Source organism: Pelobates fuscus, chromosome 10 (genome assembly GCF_036172605.1).
Source record: "Pelobates fuscus isolate aPelFus1 chromosome 10, aPelFus1.pri, whole genome shotgun sequence".
NCBI classification, from domain to species: Eukaryota; Metazoa; Chordata; class Amphibia; order Anura; family Pelobatidae; genus Pelobates; species Pelobates fuscus.
In genome coordinates this window covers 10,783,143-10,793,142 of record NC_086326.1, presented here as the reverse complement: position 1 = coordinate 10,793,142, position 10,000 = coordinate 10,783,143, and the positions used below count along the sequence as shown (strand labels likewise).

The 10,000-nt window shown below is 37.9% G+C and overlaps 18 non-coding genes across 18 annotated transcripts; 12 read left to right on the top strand and 6 right to left on the bottom strand.

Moving 5' to 3' along the window:
- Positions 1-788: 788 nt before the first annotated feature.
- On the bottom strand, positions 789-860 carry TRNAQ-UUG (transfer RNA glutamine (anticodon UUG)). Its single transcript has one exon. It is a non-coding gene; the product is annotated as a tRNA-Gln (tRNA).
- A 186-nt stretch (positions 861-1,046) lies between these two features.
- Positions 1,047-1,155, top strand: TRNAL-CAA (transfer RNA leucine (anticodon CAA)). The gene is made up of 2 exons: positions 1,047-1,084; positions 1,110-1,155. It is a non-coding gene; the product is annotated as a tRNA-Leu (tRNA).
- A 280-nt stretch (positions 1,156-1,435) lies between these two features.
- TRNAG-CCC (transfer RNA glycine (anticodon CCC)) lies at positions 1,436-1,506 on the top strand. Its single transcript has one exon. It is a non-coding gene; the product is annotated as a tRNA-Gly (tRNA).
- Positions 1,507-2,541: 1,035 nt separating this feature from the next.
- TRNAQ-UUG (transfer RNA glutamine (anticodon UUG)) lies at positions 2,542-2,613 on the bottom strand. The gene has a single exon. It is a non-coding gene; the product is annotated as a tRNA-Gln (tRNA).
- Positions 2,614-2,774: 161 nt separating this feature from the next.
- On the top strand, positions 2,775-2,883 carry TRNAL-CAA (transfer RNA leucine (anticodon CAA)). The gene is made up of 2 exons: positions 2,775-2,812; positions 2,838-2,883. It is a non-coding gene; the product is annotated as a tRNA-Leu (tRNA).
- Positions 2,884-3,163: 280 nt separating this feature from the next.
- On the top strand, positions 3,164-3,234 carry TRNAG-CCC (transfer RNA glycine (anticodon CCC)). Its single transcript has one exon. It is a non-coding gene; the product is annotated as a tRNA-Gly (tRNA).
- A 937-nt stretch (positions 3,235-4,171) lies between these two features.
- On the bottom strand, positions 4,172-4,243 carry TRNAQ-UUG (transfer RNA glutamine (anticodon UUG)). The gene has a single exon. It is a non-coding gene; the product is annotated as a tRNA-Gln (tRNA).
- A 161-nt stretch (positions 4,244-4,404) lies between these two features.
- Positions 4,405-4,513, top strand: TRNAL-CAA (transfer RNA leucine (anticodon CAA)). Its single transcript has 2 exons — positions 4,405-4,442; positions 4,468-4,513. It is a non-coding gene; the product is annotated as a tRNA-Leu (tRNA).
- A 280-nt stretch (positions 4,514-4,793) lies between these two features.
- Positions 4,794-4,864, top strand: TRNAR-CCU (transfer RNA arginine (anticodon CCU)). Its single transcript has one exon. It is a non-coding gene; the product is annotated as a tRNA-Arg (tRNA).
- Positions 4,865-5,789: 925 nt separating this feature from the next.
- Positions 5,790-5,861, bottom strand: TRNAQ-UUG (transfer RNA glutamine (anticodon UUG)). Its single transcript has one exon. It is a non-coding gene; the product is annotated as a tRNA-Gln (tRNA).
- Positions 5,862-6,047: 186 nt separating this feature from the next.
- Positions 6,048-6,156, top strand: TRNAL-CAA (transfer RNA leucine (anticodon CAA)). The gene is made up of 2 exons: positions 6,048-6,085; positions 6,111-6,156. It is a non-coding gene; the product is annotated as a tRNA-Leu (tRNA).
- Positions 6,157-6,436: 280 nt separating this feature from the next.
- TRNAG-CCC (transfer RNA glycine (anticodon CCC)) lies at positions 6,437-6,507 on the top strand. The gene has a single exon. It is a non-coding gene; the product is annotated as a tRNA-Gly (tRNA).
- Positions 6,508-7,444: 937 nt separating this feature from the next.
- Positions 7,445-7,516, bottom strand: TRNAQ-UUG (transfer RNA glutamine (anticodon UUG)). Its single transcript has one exon. It is a non-coding gene; the product is annotated as a tRNA-Gln (tRNA).
- Positions 7,517-7,677: 161 nt separating this feature from the next.
- On the top strand, positions 7,678-7,786 carry TRNAL-CAA (transfer RNA leucine (anticodon CAA)). Its single transcript has 2 exons — positions 7,678-7,715; positions 7,741-7,786. It is a non-coding gene; the product is annotated as a tRNA-Leu (tRNA).
- Positions 7,787-8,066: 280 nt separating this feature from the next.
- On the top strand, positions 8,067-8,137 carry TRNAG-CCC (transfer RNA glycine (anticodon CCC)). The gene has a single exon. It is a non-coding gene; the product is annotated as a tRNA-Gly (tRNA).
- Positions 8,138-9,172: 1,035 nt separating this feature from the next.
- On the bottom strand, positions 9,173-9,244 carry TRNAQ-UUG (transfer RNA glutamine (anticodon UUG)). The gene has a single exon. It is a non-coding gene; the product is annotated as a tRNA-Gln (tRNA).
- Positions 9,245-9,405: 161 nt separating this feature from the next.
- On the top strand, positions 9,406-9,514 carry TRNAL-CAA (transfer RNA leucine (anticodon CAA)). Its single transcript has 2 exons — positions 9,406-9,443; positions 9,469-9,514. It is a non-coding gene; the product is annotated as a tRNA-Leu (tRNA).
- A 280-nt stretch (positions 9,515-9,794) lies between these two features.
- Positions 9,795-9,865, top strand: TRNAG-CCC (transfer RNA glycine (anticodon CCC)). The gene has a single exon. It is a non-coding gene; the product is annotated as a tRNA-Gly (tRNA).
- The last annotated feature ends 135 nt before the right edge of the window (positions 9,866-10,000 follow it).

Sequence of the window (10,000 nt, the reverse complement as noted above, 5' to 3'; positions counted from 1 at the left end):
CATTCCCAAGTTGAAGTCAACAGTTCTTATGGAGCAATTTTCCCCATTGCACTTTATACAGATTTCAATCATTCAGTCTTTATTCTCAACTTACCAGTGCCAGGTAAGTTGAAGTCAACAGTTCTTATGGAGCAATTTTCCCCATTGCACTTTTATCTATCCTTAATACAGATTTCAATCATTCAGTCTTTATTCTCAACTTACCAGTGCCAGGTGCAGTATGACACCTTCTATAAAGTCATTTGCTCATTATGGCTTCATAGCAGGTGTTTAGAATTGATCATTATCTTTAAGTCTGAATGCTTCTGATGATGACATTTCAAAGATTATTTTCTGGATTCTGTTCTTTTGGGGTGTCATTATTCGCTGGTTGTTAAACTCTACGGCATGTATCCTTCTTTGAAGTCATTCTCTGGGCCCTAGACTAACATTGTCTTAATGTGATGCTCTTCATTGGGGATTAACGATTCTGACCAGGAATGATCCATCCTTTTCCATTTAAAATAGGAAACTAATCACTTTATAATAGTCAGAAGAATAATGCATCATCTAGGCATTGATACCAAATGATTTATGTTGGCCTGATCCATACCCATGGTTAAGAAATGAAGCATTTCTAGGCTTGAAAGAAATGAAACCTAGCAGATGCCAGAGATATCCATTGGTATCTAATGTCGAGAGGGCGGACTCCAATTTGGCAGATTATATATGCTTAAATTAGATTTTAAGAAAGAATGTTTTGTTGAATGTAGCTTTCTCTTGATGTGAAATTTTTAAAAGAAGCACATAGGTCCCACCGAGATTTGAACTCGGATCACTGGATTCAAAGTCCAGAGTGCTAACCATTACACCATGGAACCCCTACATGACTCCACCAACTGGAAGAACCCCTGGCTCCACCAACTGGAAGAACCCCTGGATCTCAGATCTTCGATAACGGTAGAATATCACCTCTCACTCAATTTCAATAAAAGTGGGCAATTGTAAGGAAAATGTAGACTTTGCACAAGTAGCAGACTTTTCCTGCCAAACATGCTACACACAGTGTCAGGATGGCCGAGCGGTCTAAGGCGCCAGACTCAAGATCAACTTCTTCCACAACCTGGGTGTTCTGGTCTCCACATGGAGGCGTGGGTTCAAATCCCACTTCTGACAGCTTTTTCATATTTTTTGCTTTTCATTCTTAAAATTCCATCCTTTTACATTGAAAATAGGAAAATGATCACGTTTTAATGGGCAGAAGAATTCATCGTCTAGGCATTGAACCCAAATGATAAGGTAAACATTAAGGTGGAGAATTAAGGTTTTCACCCTTTTACCACATGACTATTATGAATTTATTCCCGAATGGTGTGTAGTATATTTTTACAACAGAACATGTTAGAGCAATGCTCAAAGAGTGCATCTTGACAGTTAGAGTACACCCATGCAGCTTGCGCTAGTAGTGTAGGGGTATCATGCAAGATTCCCATTCTTGCGACCTGGGTTCGAGTCCCAGCTAGCGCATTGTGTGACAATGCTAGTTTTTATTCTTAAACTGCACATGTGACTTAGCTATAATTTAGAAAGAGTGATTATATTGTGCTTTGATTGATTACATTTCTGATGAGTTTTATTTTTTCACTGGCTTTAAGAAATCTTTACATTCCCAAGTTGAAGTCAACAGTTCTTATGGAGCAATTTTCCCCATTGCACTTTATACAGATTTCAATCATTCAGTCTTTATTCTCAACTTACCAGTGCCAGGTAAGTTGAAGTCAACAGTTCTTATGGAGCAATTTTCCCCATTGCACTTTTATCTATCCTTAATACAGATTTCAATCATTCAGTCTTTATTCTCAACTTACCAGTGCCAGGTGCAGTATGACACCTTCTATAAAGTCATTTGCTCATTATGGCTTCATAGCAGGTGTTTAGAATTGATCATTATCTTTAAGTCTGAATGCTTCTGATGATGACATTTCAAAGATTATTTTCTGGATTCTGTTCTTTTGGGGTGTCTTTATTCGCTGGTTGTTAAACTCTACGGCATGTATCCTTCTTTGAAGTCATTCTCTGGGCCCTAGACTAACATTGTCTTAATGTGATGCTCTTCATTGGGGATTAACGATTCTGACCAGGAATGATCCATCCTTTTCCATTTAAAATAGGAAACTAATCACTTTATAATAGTCAGAAGAATAATGCATCATCTAGGCATTGATACCAAATGATTTATGTTGGCCTGATCCATACCCATTTAAAATAGGAAACTAATCACTTTATAATAGTCAGAAGAATAATGCATCATCTAGGCATTGATACCAAATGATTTATGTTGGCCTGATCCATACCCATGGTTAAGAAATGAAGCATTTCTAGGTATGCATAAATGCTTGAAAGAAATGAAACCTAGCAGATGCCAGAGATGTCCATTGGTATCTAATGTCGAGAGGGCTGACTCCAATTTGGCAGATTATATATGCTTAAATTAGATTTTGAGAAAGAATGTTTTGTTGAATGTAGCTTTCTCTTGATGTGAAATTTTTAAAAGAAGCACATAGGTCCCACCAAGATTTGAACGCGGATCACTGGATTCAAAGTCCAGAGTGCTAACCATTACACCATGGAACCCCTACATGACTCCACCAACTGGAAGAACCCCTGGATCTCAGATCTTCGATAACGGTAGAATATCACCTCTCACTCAATTTCAATAAAAGTGGGCAATTGTAAGGAAAATGTAGACTTTGCACAAGTAGCAGACTTTTCCTGCCAAACATGCTACACACAGTGTCAGGATGGCCGAGCGGTCTAAGGCGCCAGACTCAAGATCAACTTCTTCCACAACCTGGGTGTTCTGGTCTCCACATGGAGGCGTGGGTTCAAATCCCACTTCTGACAGCTTTTTCATATTTTTTGCTTTTCTTTCTTAAAATTCCATCCTTTTACATTGAAAATAGGAAAATGATCACGTTTTAATGGGCAGAAGAATTCATCGTCTAGGCATTGAACCCAAATGATAAGGTAAACATTAAGGTGGAGAATTAAGGTTTTCACCCTTTTACCACATGACTATTATGAATTTATTCCCGAATGGTGTGTAGTATATTTTTACAACAGAACATGTTAGAGCAATGCTCAAAGAGTGCATCTTGACAGTTAGAGTACACCCATGCAGCTTGCGCTAGTAGTGTAGGGGTATCATGCAAGATTCCCATTCTTGCGACCTGGGTTCGAGTCCCAGCTAGCGCATTGTGTGACAATGCTAGTTTTTATTCTTAAACTGCACATGTGACTTAGCTATAATTTAGAAAGAGTGATTATATTGTGCTTTGATTGATTACATTTCTGATGAGTTTTATTTTTTCACTGGCTTTAAGAAATCTTTACATTCCCAAGTTGAAGTCAACAGTTCTTATGGAGCAATTTTCCCCATTGCACTTTATACAGATTTCAATCATTCAGTCTTTATTCTCAACTTACCAGTGCCAGGTAAGTTGAAGTCAACAGTTCTTATGGAGCAATTTTCCCCATTGCACTTTTATCTATCCTTAATACAGATTTCAATCATTCAGTCTTTATTCTCAACTTACCAGTGCCAGGTGCAGTATGACACCTTCTATAAAGTAATTTGCTCATTATGGCTTCATAGCAGGTGTTTAGAATTGATCATTATCTTTAAGTCTGAATGCTTCTGATGATGACATTTCAAAGATTATTTTCTGGATTCTGTTCTTTTGGGGTGTCATTATTCGCTGGTTGTTAAACTCTACGGCATGTATCCTTCTTTGAAGTCATTCTCTGGGCCCTAGACTAACATTGTCTTAATGTGATGCTCTTCATTGGGGATTAACGATTCTGACCAGGAATGATCCATCCTTTTCCATTTAAAATAGGAAACTAATCACTTTATAATAGTCAGAAGAATAATGCATCATCTAGGCATTGATACCAAATGATTTATGTTGGCCTGATCCATACCCATGGTTAAGAAATGAAGCATTTCTAGGTATGCATAAATGCTTGAAAGAAATGAAACCTAGCAGATGCCAGAGATGTCCATTGGTATCTAATGTCGAGAGGGCTGACTCCAATTTGGCAGATTATATATGCTTAAATTAGATTTTAAGAAAGAATGTTTTGTTGAATGTAGCTTTCTCTTGATGTGAAATTTTTAAAAGAAGCACATAGGTCCCACCGAGATTTGAACTCGGATCACTGGATTCAAAGTCTAGAGTGCTAACCATTACACCATGGAACCCCTACATGACTCCACCAACTGGAAGAACCCCTGGATCTCAGATCTTCGATAACGGTAGAATATCACCTCTCACTCAATTTCAATAAAAGTGGGCAATTGTAAGGAAAATGTAGACTTTGCACAAGTAGCAGACTTTTCCTGCCAAACATGCTATACACAGTGTCAGGATGGCCGAGCGGTCTAAGGCACCAGAATCAAGATCAACTTCTTCCACAACCTGGGTGTTCTGGTCTCCACATGGAGGCGTGGGTTCAAATCCCACTTCTGACAGCTTTTTCATATTTTTTGCTTTTCATTCTTAAAATTCCATCCTTTTACATTGAAAATAGGAAAATGATCACGTTTTAATGGGCAGAAGAATTAATCGTCTAGGCATTGAACCCAAATGATAAGGTAAACATTAAGGTGGAGAATTAAGGTTTTCACCCTTTTACCACATGACTATTATGAATTTATTCCCGAATGGTGTGTAGTATATTTTTACAACAGAACATGTTAGAGCAATGCTCAAAGAGTGCATCTTGACAGTTAGAGTACACCCATGCAGCTTGCGCTAGTAGTGTAGGGGTATCATGCAAGATTCCTATTCTTGCGACCTGGGTTCGAGTCCCAGCTAGCGCATTGTGTGACAATGCTAGTTTTTATTCTTAAACTGCACATGTGACTTAGCTATAATTTAGAAAGAGTGATTATATTGTGCTTTGATTGATTACATTTCTGATGAGTTTTATTTTTTCACTGGCTTTAAGAAATCTTTACATTCCCAAGTTGAAGTCAACAGTTCTTATGGAGCAATTTTCCCCATTGCACTTTATACAGATTTCAATCATTCAGTCTTTATTCTCAACTTACCAGTGCCAGGTAAGTTGAAGTCAACAGTTCTTATGGAGCAATTTTCCCCATTGCACTTTTATCTATCCTTAATACAGATTTCAATCATTCAGTCTTTATTCTCAACTTACCAGTGCCAGGTGCAGTATGACACCTTCTATAAAGTCATTTGCTCATTATGGCTTCATAGCAGGTGTTTAGAATTGATCATTATCTTTAAGTCTGAATGCTTCTGATGATGACATTTCAAAGATTATTTTCTGGATTCTGTTCTTTTGGGGTGTCATTATTCGCTGGTTGTTAAACTCTACGGCATGTATCCTTCTTTGAAGTCATTCTCTGGGCCCTAGACTAACATTGTCTTAATGTGATGCTCTTCATTGGGGATTAACGATTCTGACCAGGAATGATCCATCCTTTTCCATTTAAAATAGGAAACTAATCACTTTATAATAGTCAGAAGAATAATGCATCATCTAGGCATTGATACCAAATGATTTATGTTGGCCTGATCCATACCCATGGTTAAGAAATGAAGCATTTCTAGGCTTGAAAGAAATGAAACCTAGCAGATGCCAGAGATATCCATTGGTATCTAATGTCGAGAGGGCGGACTCCAATTTGGCAGATTATATATGCTTAAATTAGATTTTAAGAAAGAATGTTTTGTTGAATGTAGCTTTCTCTTGATGTGAAATTTTTAAAAGAAGCACATAGGTCCCACCGAGATTTGAACTCGGATCACTGGATTCAAAGTCCAGAGTGCTAACCATTACACCATGGAACCCCTACATGACTCCACCAACTGGAAGAACCCCTGGCTCCACCAACTGGAAGAACCCCTGGATCTCAGATCTTCGATAACGGTAGAATATCACCTCTCACTCAATTTCAATAAAAGTGGGCAATTGTAAGGAAAATGTAGACTTTGCACAAGTAGCAGACTTTTCCTGCCAAACATGCTACACACAGTGTCAGGATGGCCGAGCGGTCTAAGGCGCCAGACTCAAGATCAACTTCTTCCACAACCTGGGTGTTCTGGTCTCCACATGGAGGCGTGGGTTCAAATCCCACTTCTGACAGCTTTTTCATATTTTTTGCTTTTCATTCTTAAAATTCCATCCTTTTACATTGAAAATAGGAAAATGATCACGTTTTAATGGGCAGAAGAATTCATCGTCTAGGCATTGAACCCAAATGATAAGGTAAACATTAAGGTGGAGAATTAAGGTTTTCACCCTTTTACCACATGACTATTATGAATTTATTCCCGAATGGTGTGTAGTATATTTTTACAACAGAACATGTTAGAGCAATGCTCAAAGAGTGCATCTTGACAGTTAGAGTACACCCATGCAGCTTGCGCTAGTAGTGTAAGGGTATCATGCAAGATTCCCATTCTTGCGACCTGGGTTCGAGTCCCAGCTAGCGCATTGTGTGACAATGCTAGTTTTTATTCTTAAACTGCACATGTGACTTAGCTATAATTTAGAAAGAGTGATTATATTGTGCTTTGATTGATTACATTTCTGATGAGTTTTATTTTTTCACTGGCTTTAAGAAATCTTTACATTCCCAAGTTGAAGTCAACAGTTCTTATGGAGCAATTTTCCCCATTGCACTTTATACAGATTTCAATCATTCAGTCTTTATTCTCAACTTACCAGTGCCAGGTAAGTTGAAGTCAACAGTTCTTATGGAGCAATTTTCCCCATTGCACTTTTATCTATCCTTAATACAGATTTCAATCATTCAGTCTTTATTCTCAACTTACCAGTGCCAGGTGCAGTATGACACCTTCTATAAAGTAATTTGCTCATTATGGCTTCATAGCAGGTGTTTAGAATTGATCATTATCTTTAAGTCTGAATGCTTCTGATGATGACATTTCAAAGATTATTTTCTGGATTCTGTTCTTTTGGGGTGTCATTATTCGCTGGTTGTTAAACTCTACGGCATGTATCCTTCTTTGAAGTCATTCTCTGGGCCCTAGACTAACATTGTCTTAATGTGATGCTCTTAATTGGGGATTAACGATTCTGACCAGGAATGATCCATCCTTTTCCATTTAAAATAGGAAACTAATCACTTTATAATAGTCAGAAGAATAATGCATCATCTAGGCATTGATACCAAATGATTTATGTTGGCCTGATCCATACCCATGGTTAAGAAATGAAGCATTTCTAGGTATGCATAAATGCTTGAAAGAAATGAAACCTAGCAGATGCCAGAGATGTCCATTGGTATCTAATGTCGAGAGGGCTGACTCCAATTTGGCAGATTATATATGCTTAAATTAGATTTTAAGAAAGAATGTTTTGTTGAATGTAGCTTTCTCTTGATGTGAAATTTTTAAAAAAAGCACATAGGTCCCACCGAGATTTGAACTCGGATCACTGGATTCAAAGTCCAGAGTGCTAACCATTACACCATGGAACCCCTACATGACTCCACCAACTGGAAGAACCCCTGGATCTCAGATCTTCGATAACGGTAGAATATCACCTCTCACTCAATTTTAATAAAAGTGGGCAATTGTAAGGAAAATGTAGACTTTGCACAAGTAGCAGACTTTTCCTGCCAAACATGCTACACACAGTGTCAGGATGGCCGAGCGGTCTAAGGCGCCAGACTCAAGATCAACTTCTTCCACAACCTGGGTGTTCTGGTCTCCACATGGAGGCGTGGGTTCAAATCCCACTTCTGACAGCTTTTTCATATTTTTTGCTTTTCATTCTTAAAATTCCATCCTTTTACATTGAAAATAGGAAAATGATCACGTTTTAATGGGCAGAAGAATTCATCGTCTAGGCATTGAACCCAAATGATAAGGTAAACATTAAGGTGGAGAATTAAGGTTTTCACCCTTTTACCACATGACTATTATGAATTTATTCCCGAATGGTGTGTAGTATATTTTTACAACAGAACATGTTAGAGCAATGCTCAAAGAGTGCATCTTGACAGTTAGAGTACACCCATGCAGCTTGCGCTAGTAGTGTAGGGGTATCATGCAAGATTCCCATTCTTGCGACCTGGGTTCGAGTCCCAGCTAGCGCATTGTGTGACAATGCTAGTTTTTATTCTTAAACTGCACATGTGACTTAGCTATAATTTAGAAAGAGTGATTATATTGTGCTTTGATTGATTACATTTCTGATGAGTTTTATTTTTTCACTGGCTTTAAGAAATCTTTACATTCCCAAGTTGAAGTCAACAGTTCTTATGGAGCAATTTTCCCCATTGCACTTTATACAGATTTCAATCATTCAGTCTTTATTCTCAACTTACCAGTGCCAGGTAAGTTGAAGTCAACAGTTCTTATGGAGCAATTTTCCCCATTGCACTTTTATCTATCCTTAATACAGATTTCAATCATTCAGTCTTTATTCTCAACTTACCAGTGCCAGGTGCAGTATGACACCTTCTATAAAGTCATTTGCTCATTATGGCTTCATAGCAGGTGTTTAGAATTGATCATTATCTTTAAGTCTGAATGCTTCTGATGATGACATTTCAAAGATTATTTTCTGGATTCTGTTCTTTTGGGGTGTCTTTATTCGCTGGTTGTTAAACTCTACGGCATGTATCCTTCTTTGAAGTCATTCTCTGGGCCCTAGACTAACATTGTCTTAATGTGATGCTCTTCATTGGGGATTAACGATTCTGACCAGGAATGATCCATCCTTTTCCATTTAAAATAGGAAACTAATCACTTTATAATAGTCAGAAGAATAATGCATCATCTAGGCATTGATACCAAATGATTTATGTTGGCCTGATCCATACCCATTTAAAATAGGAAACTAATCACTTTATAATAGTCAGAAGAATAATGCATCATCTAGGCATTGATACCAAATGATTTATGTTGGCCTGATCCATTCCCATGGTTAAGAAATGAAGCATTTTTAGGTATGCATAAATGCTTGAAAGAAATGAAACCTAGCAGATGCCAGAGATGTCCATTGGTATCTAATGTCGAGAGGGCTGACTCCAATTTGGCAGATTATATATGCTTAAATTAGATTTTAAGAAAGAATGTTTTGTTGAATGTAGCTTTCTCTTGATGTGAAATTTTTAAAAGAAGCACATAGGTCCCACCGAGATTTGAACTCGGATCACTGGATTCAAAGTCCAGAGTGCTAACCATTACACCATGGAACCCCTACATGACTCCACCAACTGGAAGAACCCCTGGATCTCAGATCTTCGATAACGGTAGAATATCACCTCTCACTCAATTTCAATAAAAGTGGGCAATTGTAAGGAAAATGTAGACTTTGCACAAGTAGCAGACTTTTCCTGCCAAACATGCTACACACAGTGTCAGGATGGCCGAGCGGTCTAAGGCGCCAGACTCAAGATCAACTTCTTCCACAACCTGGGTGTTCTGGTCTCCACATGGAGGCGTGGGTTCAAATCCCACTTCTGACAGCTTTTTCATATTTTTTGCTTTTCTTTCTTAAAATTCCATCCTTTTACATTGAAAATAGGAAAATGATCACGTTTTAATGGGCAGAAGAATTCATCGTCTAGGCATTGAACCCAAATGATAAGGTAAACATTAAGGTGGAGAATTAAGGTTTTCACCCTTTTACCACATGACTATTATGAATTTATTCCCGAATGGTGTGTAGTATATTTTTACAACAGAACATGTTAGAGCAATGCTCAAAGAGTGCATCTTGACAGTTAGAGTACACCCATGCAGCTTGCGCTAGTAGTGTAGGGGTATCATGCAAGATTCCCATTCTTGCGACCTGGGTTCGAGTCCCAGCTAGCGCATTGTGTGACAATGCTAGTTTTTATTCTTAAACTGCACATGTGACTTAGCTATAATTTAGAAAGAGTGATTATATTGTGCTTTGATTGATTACATTTCTGATGAGTTTTATTTTTTCACTGGCTTTAAGAAATCTT